The sequence below is a fragment of the Octopus bimaculoides genome, chromosome 17 (assembly GCF_001194135.2).
Source record: "Octopus bimaculoides isolate UCB-OBI-ISO-001 chromosome 17, ASM119413v2, whole genome shotgun sequence".
Lineage (NCBI taxonomy): Eukaryota > Metazoa > Mollusca > Cephalopoda > Octopoda > Octopodidae > Octopus > Octopus bimaculoides.
The window spans coordinates 8,603,922-8,616,470 of NC_068997.1; the positions used below are offsets into that span (position 1 = coordinate 8,603,922).

Here is a 12,549-nt window from a genome sequence, read left to right on the forward strand (position 1 = left end):
TATATATATATATATATATATATACATACATAAACGATCTTAGTTCAAATCTCATTGGGAGTCAACTTTGCTTCATCTTTTTCGGTGTATAATAAAAAAAAAATTCAATGTTGGTGTCCTGGACAGTGGATGGGCCCTGGTGGAACTATAAGAACGTCGAACTGGTTGCTTTGTGGTATTTGCTTCGGCGCTTTGCGTTCTGTGTTCAAATTCTGTCGTGGCTAACTTAGGTAGTATATTTAATCCGTCACCCTGTTTAGCATCACCACCTGGCAGCTTTCGTGTCTTAAATAATCAACTCTGTTGCGAGCATTAGGGTCAGGTCTTTAGTAGTTTGAGTATACCTTCATTCCGTCCTCCAACTAATTAATAACAGAGGGCCTGTACCCACGGAGGCCCTGTACCAATTATATAACTTTTGAGTAGATAGTTTGGAAAAACACAATGCACTGTAACATCCCTCCTTACTCACAAATTTCGGGTTATGTCTAAATAAACGTAAGGAGTACTTTGTACGTCTCAAAGTTTTGGTGCTGCTTTTTCAGTTTCAATTTGAAATCTTAAAAAGACAACAACAAAAACATTAACTCAAACACAAACCGTGTGTTTTGTATTTTTAAAAATATCGCAAACAATAACGTGTCTCTGCAGTGTAATTTGCATTTGTCATTCATATTTGAAGCTAAGAGGGATTCCTTCTTCCTTTTCCCGAGTTTCATTCAAAAAGTTGCTTAAAATTTTGCTATTCCATTATATATATATATATATACACATATATCATCACAATAATATATATATATTTCTCGTGCCATTCTATTCCTTTTAACCGAGAGTCCGCCGTCATCGTATCCTCGTCCCACAAAACTGATTAAGCTTGACTGATCAAATTGGCTCCTTGTCGAAGAAAGGGAATCGTTTTCTTCTACCACTCAACATTCTCTACAACATCTCTACCCCATCCAACCACCGCAATTAGTGTCAGCTCTTTCCAATCCCAACTCAACTAAGGCCTCATTCAAAGGTCTTGACTCTTTACTTTAAGATGTCCCCTTCTCTCCATACATTTTATATTGAGTGGGATCCACTATGGGGTAGAATAAACTGCAGCTTTCCTTTGTGCGTGCCTTGCTTTTTTGTTTGTCCTTATGATCGACACAATCATATCGAAAGCGTGAAATAAGTTACATGGGCAGTTTAAAATGTGTTTGTGTATATATGTACGCGTGCGTAGTTTTATCCAGATTAAAATTATTGTCTACACACACACACAACTACCAGTGCCAGCTTTATGTCTTTTAACTATATTACCTCTGTGATATATAAATAAATATTTAGATAGATAGACACACACTACATCCGTTATTTATCTGTTGTGGTAGCATGTAGTAGGTTCTCTCTCTCTATCACCCACACTGTCTGTATCTCCCTACACTCTCTCTTTCACTTCTAGTACCGTCACCACCACCACAACTATCATCGTCACTAAGCAGCAGGAGAACCGGCTTCGCCACCACCACCACCACCACCATCACTACCATCATCATCACAATAATAATACAGGCTTTATTGACCATTATTTCTCCTTTTTCTTCTCGCTCTTTCAGCCGTTTATCTCCGACATATTTATTCGTACTTTAGCTTTAGTAGCTCGTGTAAGTTTTTCTGCAGCGCTAACCAACTCTGAGTGGTTTTCTTGTCCTAACCAGAGGGGACGCCCAAGGTAAGTCCCAGAAAAATTCGAACAAACTTTCGCTACCAAAACCAATCAAACAAAAACAAAACATTTCTTTGGAAGGACTTTACGTATAAATATGACATTTTCTCTCTCTCTCGTTCTTTCTTCCTTCCGTCCTTGCAGTTAAATTCGTTTTAATTGACAGATATTGCTGGCTGTGTATTATATATATATATATATATATATATATATATATATATATATATATATATATATATATATATATATATATATATATATATTCCTGTTCATCAACCCCATACATTATCAGTCAATTCACTTTTAAACCGGATCGTCAAGGACAATTCTACTTTGTTTATTCATCTTCTCCAACTTCATTTTGACTTTTTCTTCTCAACGTACGAAGGTAAAAGAAACAATAAAACAAATATAACAAAATATAGTAAATAAAAATAAATTGAGACATATATTTAAAACTATTCTAGAAGTATTCTTCTTCGTTAGCTATCATTAAACTTAGTAACTTAATTCATCTAAAATAACACTAAAATACTTCAAATATAAACAGATGTATATCATTTTATGTGGCATTCATTATTGACTATTTTCCATCTTAGATATACAATTGTCCCTTAGGGATCACATCCTTTCATTTGTATTATTATTATGATATAACCCTTATCCAAAAATTTGCTGTAGCACTCAACTTTGGTTTGTTTCGAATCCAGAAACTTCAAGTAAAGGATGAAAGAAATTTATAAAATAAAATAAGGATGATGAGAGAAGCAATGCAATAAAGGTTGTTGTTGTTGTTGTTGATCTTTGGTTAATTTAATTTTCTGATTTGCTCACGAGTTGTGATTTCTCGATTATAAAAGGTGTTGTGTGAGAAGGAAATATTGATCTGTTGGGTGTGGATGTCGAGTGAGGAGAGATAAACGAATTTAATCTAAGAAACAAAACATCACAACCACACATAGTATTGGCTCCTCTTGTCAATTTCAGGCAGAGAAGTAAGTTTCCTTTTTGTCTCTTTCACTTTATATTCAAGTTTGTCTCTTTCTCTTCGTATATGTGTGTGTGTATAAATCTTATTTTACTATTAAATATCAAACCGAGGAAATGTTTAGGGTTTCCTCTTGTGTTCTTTGAACTTTCTGTCTTTAACATTCCTGAGTTTCATGTCGAAGACAACTGTTTATCTTTTGTCTGTAAGCTTTCCTCTCTTACATTTCGAAGGATATTTCAATTCCCCGTTTACGTTTCTTTTTCCGTTTTTACTCATAAAGTTTGAGCGTGTATGTACACACACACATATATATATACACATATACACAACCATGCTCTCGTCTTTCTCTTGTTGACACCTGTCTCACAACACAACAGACACACGTGGAACATAAACGTTTACTACTACTACCAGATGCTTTTTAAAGTTATCGGGTTCCCCCCAGCTAATTTATATAATTTACTTCATATCTTAAACCTTTATCCCTAACGAAAGCCACAATACAAGGGCCTTCAAATAACCCTGTCATTTGAAGTATTTTAAAACAGCAATGAGTCTCCAATTTATTGCTTTGTGTTCGTACATGTGCGCCGTCACTTTACTTGGGATTTTTTCGGAATCAACTGATGAGAAATTCTCTTAAACCAGCCGTTTATTCGTTGTAATTGGTAATTAAATTAATTTGGGGCTATTTTGGTATTCTTACTTATGTGAAATAATATTTAAACACTTCTAACTTGGAAGCGAGTTGCTTTTATTGTTGATTCACTTAGTCATCTGTAATCCATTAGCAGTTTTTAATATACCTGACTGATATTTCCTTGCTTCTTTGCCTCCTAGCACTGCACAGAAATTTGATAGGATTTGTTTTGTACTTCTACAAATGAAAAGCCAAAAATTCACATTTATACAAATTAAATTGGTCAGTTTGTTCGGTAAATAACCACTGGTTTGGTCAAGGAAATACACTCAGTTTGTAAACATCCTCTTTGAGAATATCTTGTTAAATCGTTATTTTCACCAGGAAATCAAATCAAATAATAGAATAAAAAATATGACATTTATAAAATAAAATGTCCTTCACCTTGTTATCAGAATAAAAATTAAAAAATGCTATGAAATAGCTCTTGCGTTTAATTATTATCATGTGTGGGTGCGTTAGAAATGAATGGATGGATAAGCTTTCTGTCAAATTAGAAATTATCTGAAAAACCAGTATTACCATTAGAATATTTCTGTTTGTGGTGGCTTAAAGCTATTTTCAGTTGGTATTGTGCTTTCTTCCTTTATTTATCCTTCTTTCTATTTCTATATCTCTCTCTTCCCTTTTCATATTCAAAACACATTTTCAATTAGCCTGTAATTAATTCTGTCCATAGTTGCTTCTAATACAAGCACCACAATCAAATGGAGATGTTTTCTTTTTTTCTTTCTTTTTTTTCTCCTTTTTCCATTTCGTTGAAGTAAAAAAGAAAAAAATATTTAAAAGCCGAGTAAAATTAGACAGAGGAGAGAGAGTAAGTGAGAAGGAAAAATAAATGAGAAAGAGGGAGTAAATTTGATATCTTTAACTGCCAGAACAAATGTAGTAGAACCTTCCATTTTGGCGCTGTCAACTCCCCAGCACACTTTTAGTAACAAGCATCTTTTTGTAAGCTGACTGGTATGAAACAATTTATTTTTTTCTCTCATTTCTATAATTTTCTTCCTTTCCAAATGTCTTTTGTGTACGTGTGTATGTATATGAATGACTGTGTGTGTGTATGTGTGTGTTGTGTGTTCGAACAGTTGGCTAGCATCTTCATTCGTTCTTCCTCCAGCAACTGTCAATTTTCCTCGCATTCAATCCATCTATTCCAAAGAGTATAATCAATGTTCTCGGCCCTTCCACTGTTTTCCATATCTAGGTTAACAGATATCGGAGTCATATCTAAGATAATGTCTGCCGCATTTTTGTGAACAGGGAGTTAGTTGGCAGCGATGAGGATGAGAGTGTTTCCAATATGAACAAGATAGACGGGTCGTAATCATGACTTCCTCGATTACCTCCCCCTTCCTACACTGTCACCAATTTGAACAGCTTCTCTTTCACTCTCAACCACTCCTCTCTCTCTCTCTCTCTTTCTTAATTCCTTTCCTTCTCTCTTTCTTTCAAGAAGTTACTATTCTTTATTATTTCTTTTCATGTATTTTTCCTTTTTGTAGGGGTTCAATTATACCCCCTAGATTATTTTAAATTCTGAATAATAACACAGCAGATGTTAATAATAAAATCAAGTGTTAACAAAATTCTCTTTTGTTACCAAAAATCTGGTTTTTACCTAACTGATTAAAAAAAAATTCCATTTTTTTTTTCTTTGACTCACGAAAAGAATAATATTTCTTTATGGTATAAAATATCTTGACTCCTTAATATCTTGCACAATATATTCATTATGCTTTTATCTATGAGAGCATTGTTCTTCTCTCATCCGTTTCTTCATACATTGTAAAAGAAACTTGCTTAACTACACTTATTAAAAGCATAATTAGAGTGGTAAGAAGTTTGTGTGTCTACATTTTCATAAATTAGGTTTGTTCTTAATTATTACTGTTCCCTCTTCTAACCCAATATAATTGTAACCCAATCCCTTAAATCTGTGATGTAAACTCAATCTGAATAAGTAAGGAGTCACTTTACAAGTTTTCTGTATGTGAAAATTACAAAAATAATAATAATAATAATAGACAAAATAGAATAAAAAAGCAAAAGAAAACCTTCATTAGGAAAAAGAAAGTGATTGACTATTTATGAAACCTTTAGAAGAAATACTTGAAGAATTATTTCTTTTGCTAAGATTACTTCTCCACTTTTTCAAAAAATTGTTAGCTTCTTTTAATGCCATCACACACAACAGACTAACTTTTTGGTAAGATCTAAAGAAGCCTGATCATGTATCTGAAATTTTTCTCAACTTCTTAATGACTAAGAGAATTTCATTAAATCACCCTTTTAATTTCTTGTAATTTCGTATGTTGGTATTTTCTCAACTATTTAAAGTGGGTTAAAGAAGGATTGTGTATATAGTGTAAATATTCCACTATACTTTGATCCCCGCCCTCAGTTAGAAAACATCATTGTGTACATTATTTAAGAAATCTTTCTGTAAAACCAAATTCTCTGAATTTAGCTCTTATGTGCTTCCCTCATTGGATAATAATGTACCATCACCTATTTCTTAATAATCCAACTTTCATTTTCCCAGATTTTATTTAATATGATCTATTTATATATGTTCAAAAAGTTTTGCATGAGGTTGGTTTTGAAAAACTTTTAAACTACTCTCTCTTCTAAGTACCATAACTTCTTCACTGTTGCCATGGTTACCCAAAATGGCTGCCAACATGGTACCACCTAAACAGATCTCTTCTCCTGATTCTCTCAGTTTATTTCACTGCAACATATTTCTGAAGAGTACATGTCTCAAACTGGATAAAATATTTAACAAGGACAGTAAAATATCAGTTTGACCCACTGGAAGGCTAACAGTGTTAATTATTTGAGAATAAGAGTGTGAGAGAGAACAAACCATCACTTGTGCATGTCAAGTCTTCTCTTAACATTTCATTTAACCCTAGGTCCAGCAATGTGTACTATCCATCCCTTAAAAAACAACAGCCACAAATCTTCACATACACACACCCGACCCATTTACTTAAGAATTTCCTGTTTTATTTTGCTGTAATCGTTTATAATTTTTTCTCTGTTTCTCTCTCTCTCTCTCTCCCTATCTATCACTTTTCCAAGCCAAGCTCTGCGTGAGCTTGTTTATCTTGCTATGTACTTCACCTGTTTCTTCCAAATGTATTAATGCTTCATGGGAATTACATGTTAGGTCAGCCATCCTGTCAAATTATCCAAAGTTGTGCGGCAGTCAGCTTAACTCCTGGCTTTTTAAGTTTACTGATTTTAATATACAGCAACTAGACTATACTGGATGAAGGTAGTAGTAGGGTATACATGCATATATACATAATATTGAATTTTATTATATTGTAGACTTTACTTGGCTTTGATGGCTTAGCACCAATCAACATGATGTGCAGCAGGGTGGTAGCATGATTATTCAAATGTTTCCCATTATTATTATTATTATTATTATTATCATTATTATTAAACCTTGCTTTTCATCCTTTTGGAGTCAATAAATTAAATACCAGCAAAACACTGTGGTCGATGTAATCAAGTAGTTCCCTCCCCAAAATTTCAGGCCTTGTGCCTATAATAGAAAGGATTATTGTTATTATTATTATTATTATTATTATTATCATTATCATTCAAATTCCACTGAGGTCAACTTTGCTTTTCATCTTTTTGGGGTCGATAAAATAAGTACCGGTTTAACACTGAGCTGAAGTAATTGACTTAATCCTGGTCTGGAAATTGCTGGCCTTGTGCCAAATTACAAAATCATTATTATTATTATTCAAATTCCGCCAAGGTTTTCTTTCCCCTTCATCCTTTTGCGGGGTCTTTAAAATACGTACCAGTTAAACATTGGGTTGAAGTAATTGACTAGCTCCCTTTCTCCCGCAAAATTTTCAAGGTCTTGTGCGTAGAGCAGAAATAATAATAATAATGATTATTATTATTATTATTATTATTATTATTATTATTATTATTATTATTTGCAGTCTATCCCCTGTTAAAACTTAGTGAGCTTTTTTCAGCAGTGTGAGTCATATTCTATCTATGAAACTATAAAAATACCTTTGTAGGTTTTCTGTGATCAACTTTCTAAACTCATTCTCCAAACTGTCTGTGTGTCCTCTACTTTGGCTGATCTCCTTGAGTGAGAGGGATGAACACCATCACAAAATTTCATTTCTGCTTTCTAATAATCCTGAAGCAAAATATTATAGTATATCATTTTGTTTAGTTATGCAAAATGAAAAAGAAAGAAACAAAAGGTTGAATTATTGCAGTACAATTCATTTAGGTTTTTTTCTTTTCTTTTCTTTTTTTTTAAATGATTTTTCTGGAGGAAATTATTCTCTCAAATATTAGTTTTTACTAATTATATTCTAGTCTTAATTAGTTAATCCTGTATTTTTTTTTAATAACGAACTATTTTGTCTAAACACAAAACATTCTCTCACTTTATAAACAGCTCATTTGAATAATAAAATACACTGCAAACCTCCAATATACTTGTTCAAATATGATCGGAGAAGCATATAATATTAATTAATGCTTCATGTTTCATCAAAATGGACAGTTTTGTGAAAATCAGGTGATTCTTCATTTCTGATGCCTGTATATAATAATAATGATTTCACATGAAAAAATAAAATGTAATAATAATGATAATAATAATTTGAAGATATTCAAATTCAAAGTATCGAACATCTTTTCTGTTTTTATATTTTACAGGCATTTAGTTAATTATATTATTGTAAAAGCAAAATATCTGAATTTATGATTTAGAAAACAATAACGACATTGACTTATTTTATTTGTTTTATTTATTATATTAGTTTTGAGAAACTGCCAAATCTCAAACTGAATGATTTTCTTCATATCCTCTCTATTTGTGAAGAAGTATTAAAATAAAAATCAATATTTATTTATTATTATTACCATTTGTAAGTGCTTGATTGTCTGTATCAAACTTAATGGATATTAGCATACACACACACACACACACACATATACTCAAGCACACACACACACACACACACACACACACACACACACAAATTTACTGATAAGTAATGTTTCACTCATTGAGACTGAATGAATTGTAGTAATAATGTTTATCTATATTGTATTAAATTAAAATTTGTTCCGGAAAATTCTTCTCATCAGTCTATTTTTCTGTCATCCATCTGGTGTAATAAATAATATGTTTAAAAATACAGCAGTGCAGTGATGATATTTTGGTTTTCTTCAAATGACTGTGACCTTCAAACAAATGCTTGATGAGCTTCTGTGATTTCTAACATCAGCTTGACCTTAATAAGTCATATTGCTGAAAAAGCTGGTTATGGTTTTTATTTTATTTTTTATTTTTACATTTTATTACTTTCTCACTCAGCAGGTTCTGTCATTACTATTAAATAACCAATTTTCAGTCAGATAAACACAGTCTAAGCCAGTTTCCCAAACTCAACGTTTCCCAAACATTTTTACTCTTGAAGAATCCTTGGAAATCATTCCATGTCTCAGGATCATCATCATCATCATCATTTGATGTCCACTTGGCATGGGTTGGACACTTTGACAGGAGCTGGCAAGCCAGAGAACTGCACCAGGCTCTAATATCTGCTTTTTGGCATGGTTTCTACAAGTAGGTTTCCTTCCTAACGCCACCAACTTTATCAAGTCTACCGGATGCTTTTTACATGGCACCAGAAGTGCAGTAAAATGGGCAGAGATTGGATTTCCTCATTGAAAGCTTATAAGGAATGATATTCTTCACCAATTACAATATAAAATGAAATTTTTAACGTCCTCTTCCCCATGCTTGCATGGGTCAGATGGAATTCATTGAGGTAGATTTTCTACAGCCAGGTGCCCTTCCTGTTACTAACCCTCACCCATTTCCAAAAAGATAACATTTCCCCCATGACTGGATTCATTTTTACCATACACTGGAAATGCAGGATATTGCTTGTTTACAATAATTGTGTAATGTCAGGATAAAGAGACTTAAACACACACACATGCACATGTGTGTTTGTGTATTTACCATCATCATCATCATTGTTTTAATGACCACTCTCCTGTCCTTGCATGGATCAGAAATAATTTGTTGAGGTGGATTTTCTACAACTGGATGCCCTTCCTGTCACCAACCCTCACCTGTTTCCAAGTAAGATGATATTTCTTTATGATGATGTGTTTCCGTGGAAAATTGGAAATGAACGATACCGCTTGCATGATGGTGACACTTGTTTACGATTATCATGCGATATCAAAAACGGTAACATGCATATACCCATAGATATGAGCTTCTTTCAGTTTCCATCTACCAAATCCACTCTTGGGGCTTTGGTTGGCCCAGAGTTGTTAGAAGACACTTGGCATGTAATGAGATTGATCTTGAAATCATGTGGCTGGGAAGCGACACCGACAACCATTTACAACTGTCATAAGATGGCCATTTAAGACAAGGACACACAAACAAACACATACTCGCATGCATACATATGACAGGCTTCTTTCAGTTTCCGTCTACCAAATCCATTCACGAGGCTTTGGCCAGCCTGGAGCTTTAACAGAAGACACTTGCCCAAGGCACAGTGGGATTCAACTCAAAACAGTGTAGTTGAGAAACAAACAGTCTGAAACTACAACAAAAAAAAGAAAATTTGTTTAAACCGGCCATATCCAGCCCAAATATTCTATATGTTTTATATTCAAACTGGCCAGATCCAGCATCTCACACCTAACCTACATTGACATTCTAAAAATAAACAATCACATCATTGAAACCTCAAAGCTATAAGATAATGCATGATTAATTAAAAACAATTTGAGTGAAAAATTATTACATTTAACAGAGTAATATGAATAAAAAAAATAAAGAAAGAAAAAGCAAATGTTATAGAACAACCAAGTTAGTAACAAAACGAAAATGGTAAACACACACACACACACACACTCATCTATATCTCTCTTTCTCTTGCTCACACACACACACACACACACACACAAGAGAAACAAGAGTAAATGTCAGCTACAGATGAGTTAAAAAAGTTCTAATATCATAAATATAATAAATATTAATGCATCAAACTGGCCGTCTTGTTAGAGTGTTGGAAAAATTCTTTATGTTATTTCATCTGACTCTTTACATTCTGGGTTCACATCCCATCAAAGTCAGCTTTGCCTTTCATACTTTCAAGGCTTGTAAAATACTCCCTCTAGCCCCTGTGCTGCTGGCACGTAAAAAAGCACCCACTACATTCAGAGTGGTTGGCGTTAGGAAGGGCATCCAGCTGTAGAAACACTGCCAGACAAGATTGGAGCCTGGTGCAGCCACTGGCTCTCCAGATCTGTCAGACTGTCAAACCCATGCCAGCATGGAAAACAGATGTTAATCGATGATGATGATATATACATGTGTGTGTGTGTAGGATTGCGTCACTGTCATACGAGCAGTGTTCTGTGTTTCCAATTTTGCATGGAAACAGGGCCAACCATAAAGAAATATTACCTTGCTTGGAAACAAGTATGGGTTGGTGACAAGAAGGGCATCTGGCTGTAGAAAATCCACCTCTACAGATTCTGTTTGACCCATGCAAGCATGGAAAAGTGGATGTTACAACGATGATGATAGAAACGATGATTAGCATCGTTACATCACTATTGATTAAATCCTTTGATTCTCTTGTGTTCTTACACCTGATCGTGACATCTTTTAATCAAGCCACTGAGGAAAGCTTGACCAATGAGAAATAGCAGCCAAATCTTCCTGAGATTAATTCCTATCATTTTAGTTGGTCACATTTGATAATGGAGTCCTAGATTTTTATTATACAAAGAAGGGAATGGAATGGTCAGCATTGTGAGGAAGAAAGATAGGAACTGTCCTCACAGTCTTTTCGCATTCTAGTTTCCCATTCCTCTTCTTTTCACTCTATATACGTATAGTTTTTTTTTTCTGTTTTATCTTATTTTATTTTTATTATTCTCTCCCTTCCTTCTTCCCCCCTCTCTCTCTCTCTTTTTCTGTCTCTCTCTTCCAAGAACAAAACTTCCTTTAAGGCATGTATTAACAGTTTTCTTTTTCTTCGGCTCAAAAATTAACATTTAATTGCATTCTTCTCTCATCCATCCATCCACACACACGTCTCTCCACTCCCCACTAGAAGGGGGAAAAAAACTAACAACAAAAAAATGAAATTCTCATGAGACTCTCAATGAAGTTGAACCATGTATGGAATATGATATTAGAACTTTTTTAACTCATCTGTAGCTGACATTTACTCTTGTTTCTCTTGTGTGTGTGTGTGTGTGTGAGAGAGAGAGTGTGTGTGTGAGCAAGAGAAAGAGAGATATAGATGAGTGTGTGTGTGTGTGTGTGTTTACCATTTTCGTTTTGTTACTAACTTGGTTGTTCTATAACATTTGCTTTTTCTTTCTTTATTTTTTTTATTCATATTTGTGAGGTTGTTTGTTGTTTTTTTCCCTCCTGTATTTTTAAATGTGTAAAAAAAAACATACACACACGCACACACATTACATACACACCACTCTTTTCATCCGTTTTCCTTCTTACTGGCACCATTCATATACAAGAAGAGTCTGCTCTTATCTACGTGTATTCAGGAATATTGTCTTGTTTGTTTGTTTGCTTGTTTCTTCATTGTTAATCCCACCATTCTTGCTTGTTCATTCTCTTCCCAAACGTTTTAGGCCCTTGTGGCTAATGGATGATATCATCATCATCATCATCATTGGATTGACAGAAGCATTTGAGTAGCAGACGATAATTACTTACAGCATCTCTTTCAGTTCTTAATGTTCTGTGTTCAAATTCCACTGAGGTCATCTTCACCTTTCTTCCTTCCAAGATGGATAAAATTAAGATACCTGTCAAATACTGGAGGTCGCCATAATCAACTTGACCCTTTCTTTCAAAATCACTGGTCTTGTTTCAAGCATACTGAATTTTGAATCCAAAGGCCCATAAGTTTAAATCTCATTAAGGGTTCAAATTCTTTTGCGGTGGTGAACTGGCAGAATCGTTAACACACCAGGCAAAATGCTTAACGGCATTTCATCTGTCTTTTTGTTCTGAGTTCAAATTCCACCAAGGTCAACTTTGCCTTTCATCCTTTCAGGTTCGATAAAATA

General features: G+C 33.9%; 1 protein-coding gene across 1 annotated transcript in view; it reads left to right on the forward strand.

Annotated features, from left to right (window-relative positions):
* Positions 1-1,511: 1,511 nt before the first annotated feature.
* The window catches only part of LOC106872674 (bromodomain adjacent to zinc finger domain protein 2B), a 268,130-nt gene continuing 257,092 nt past the window's right edge, over positions 1,512-12,549 (forward strand). The window contains exon 1 of the mRNA XM_052974123.1: positions 1,512-1,720. The gene's annotated coding sequence lies outside the window, so the exon portion shown is untranslated. The remainder of the gene's footprint in view (positions 1,721-12,549) is intronic.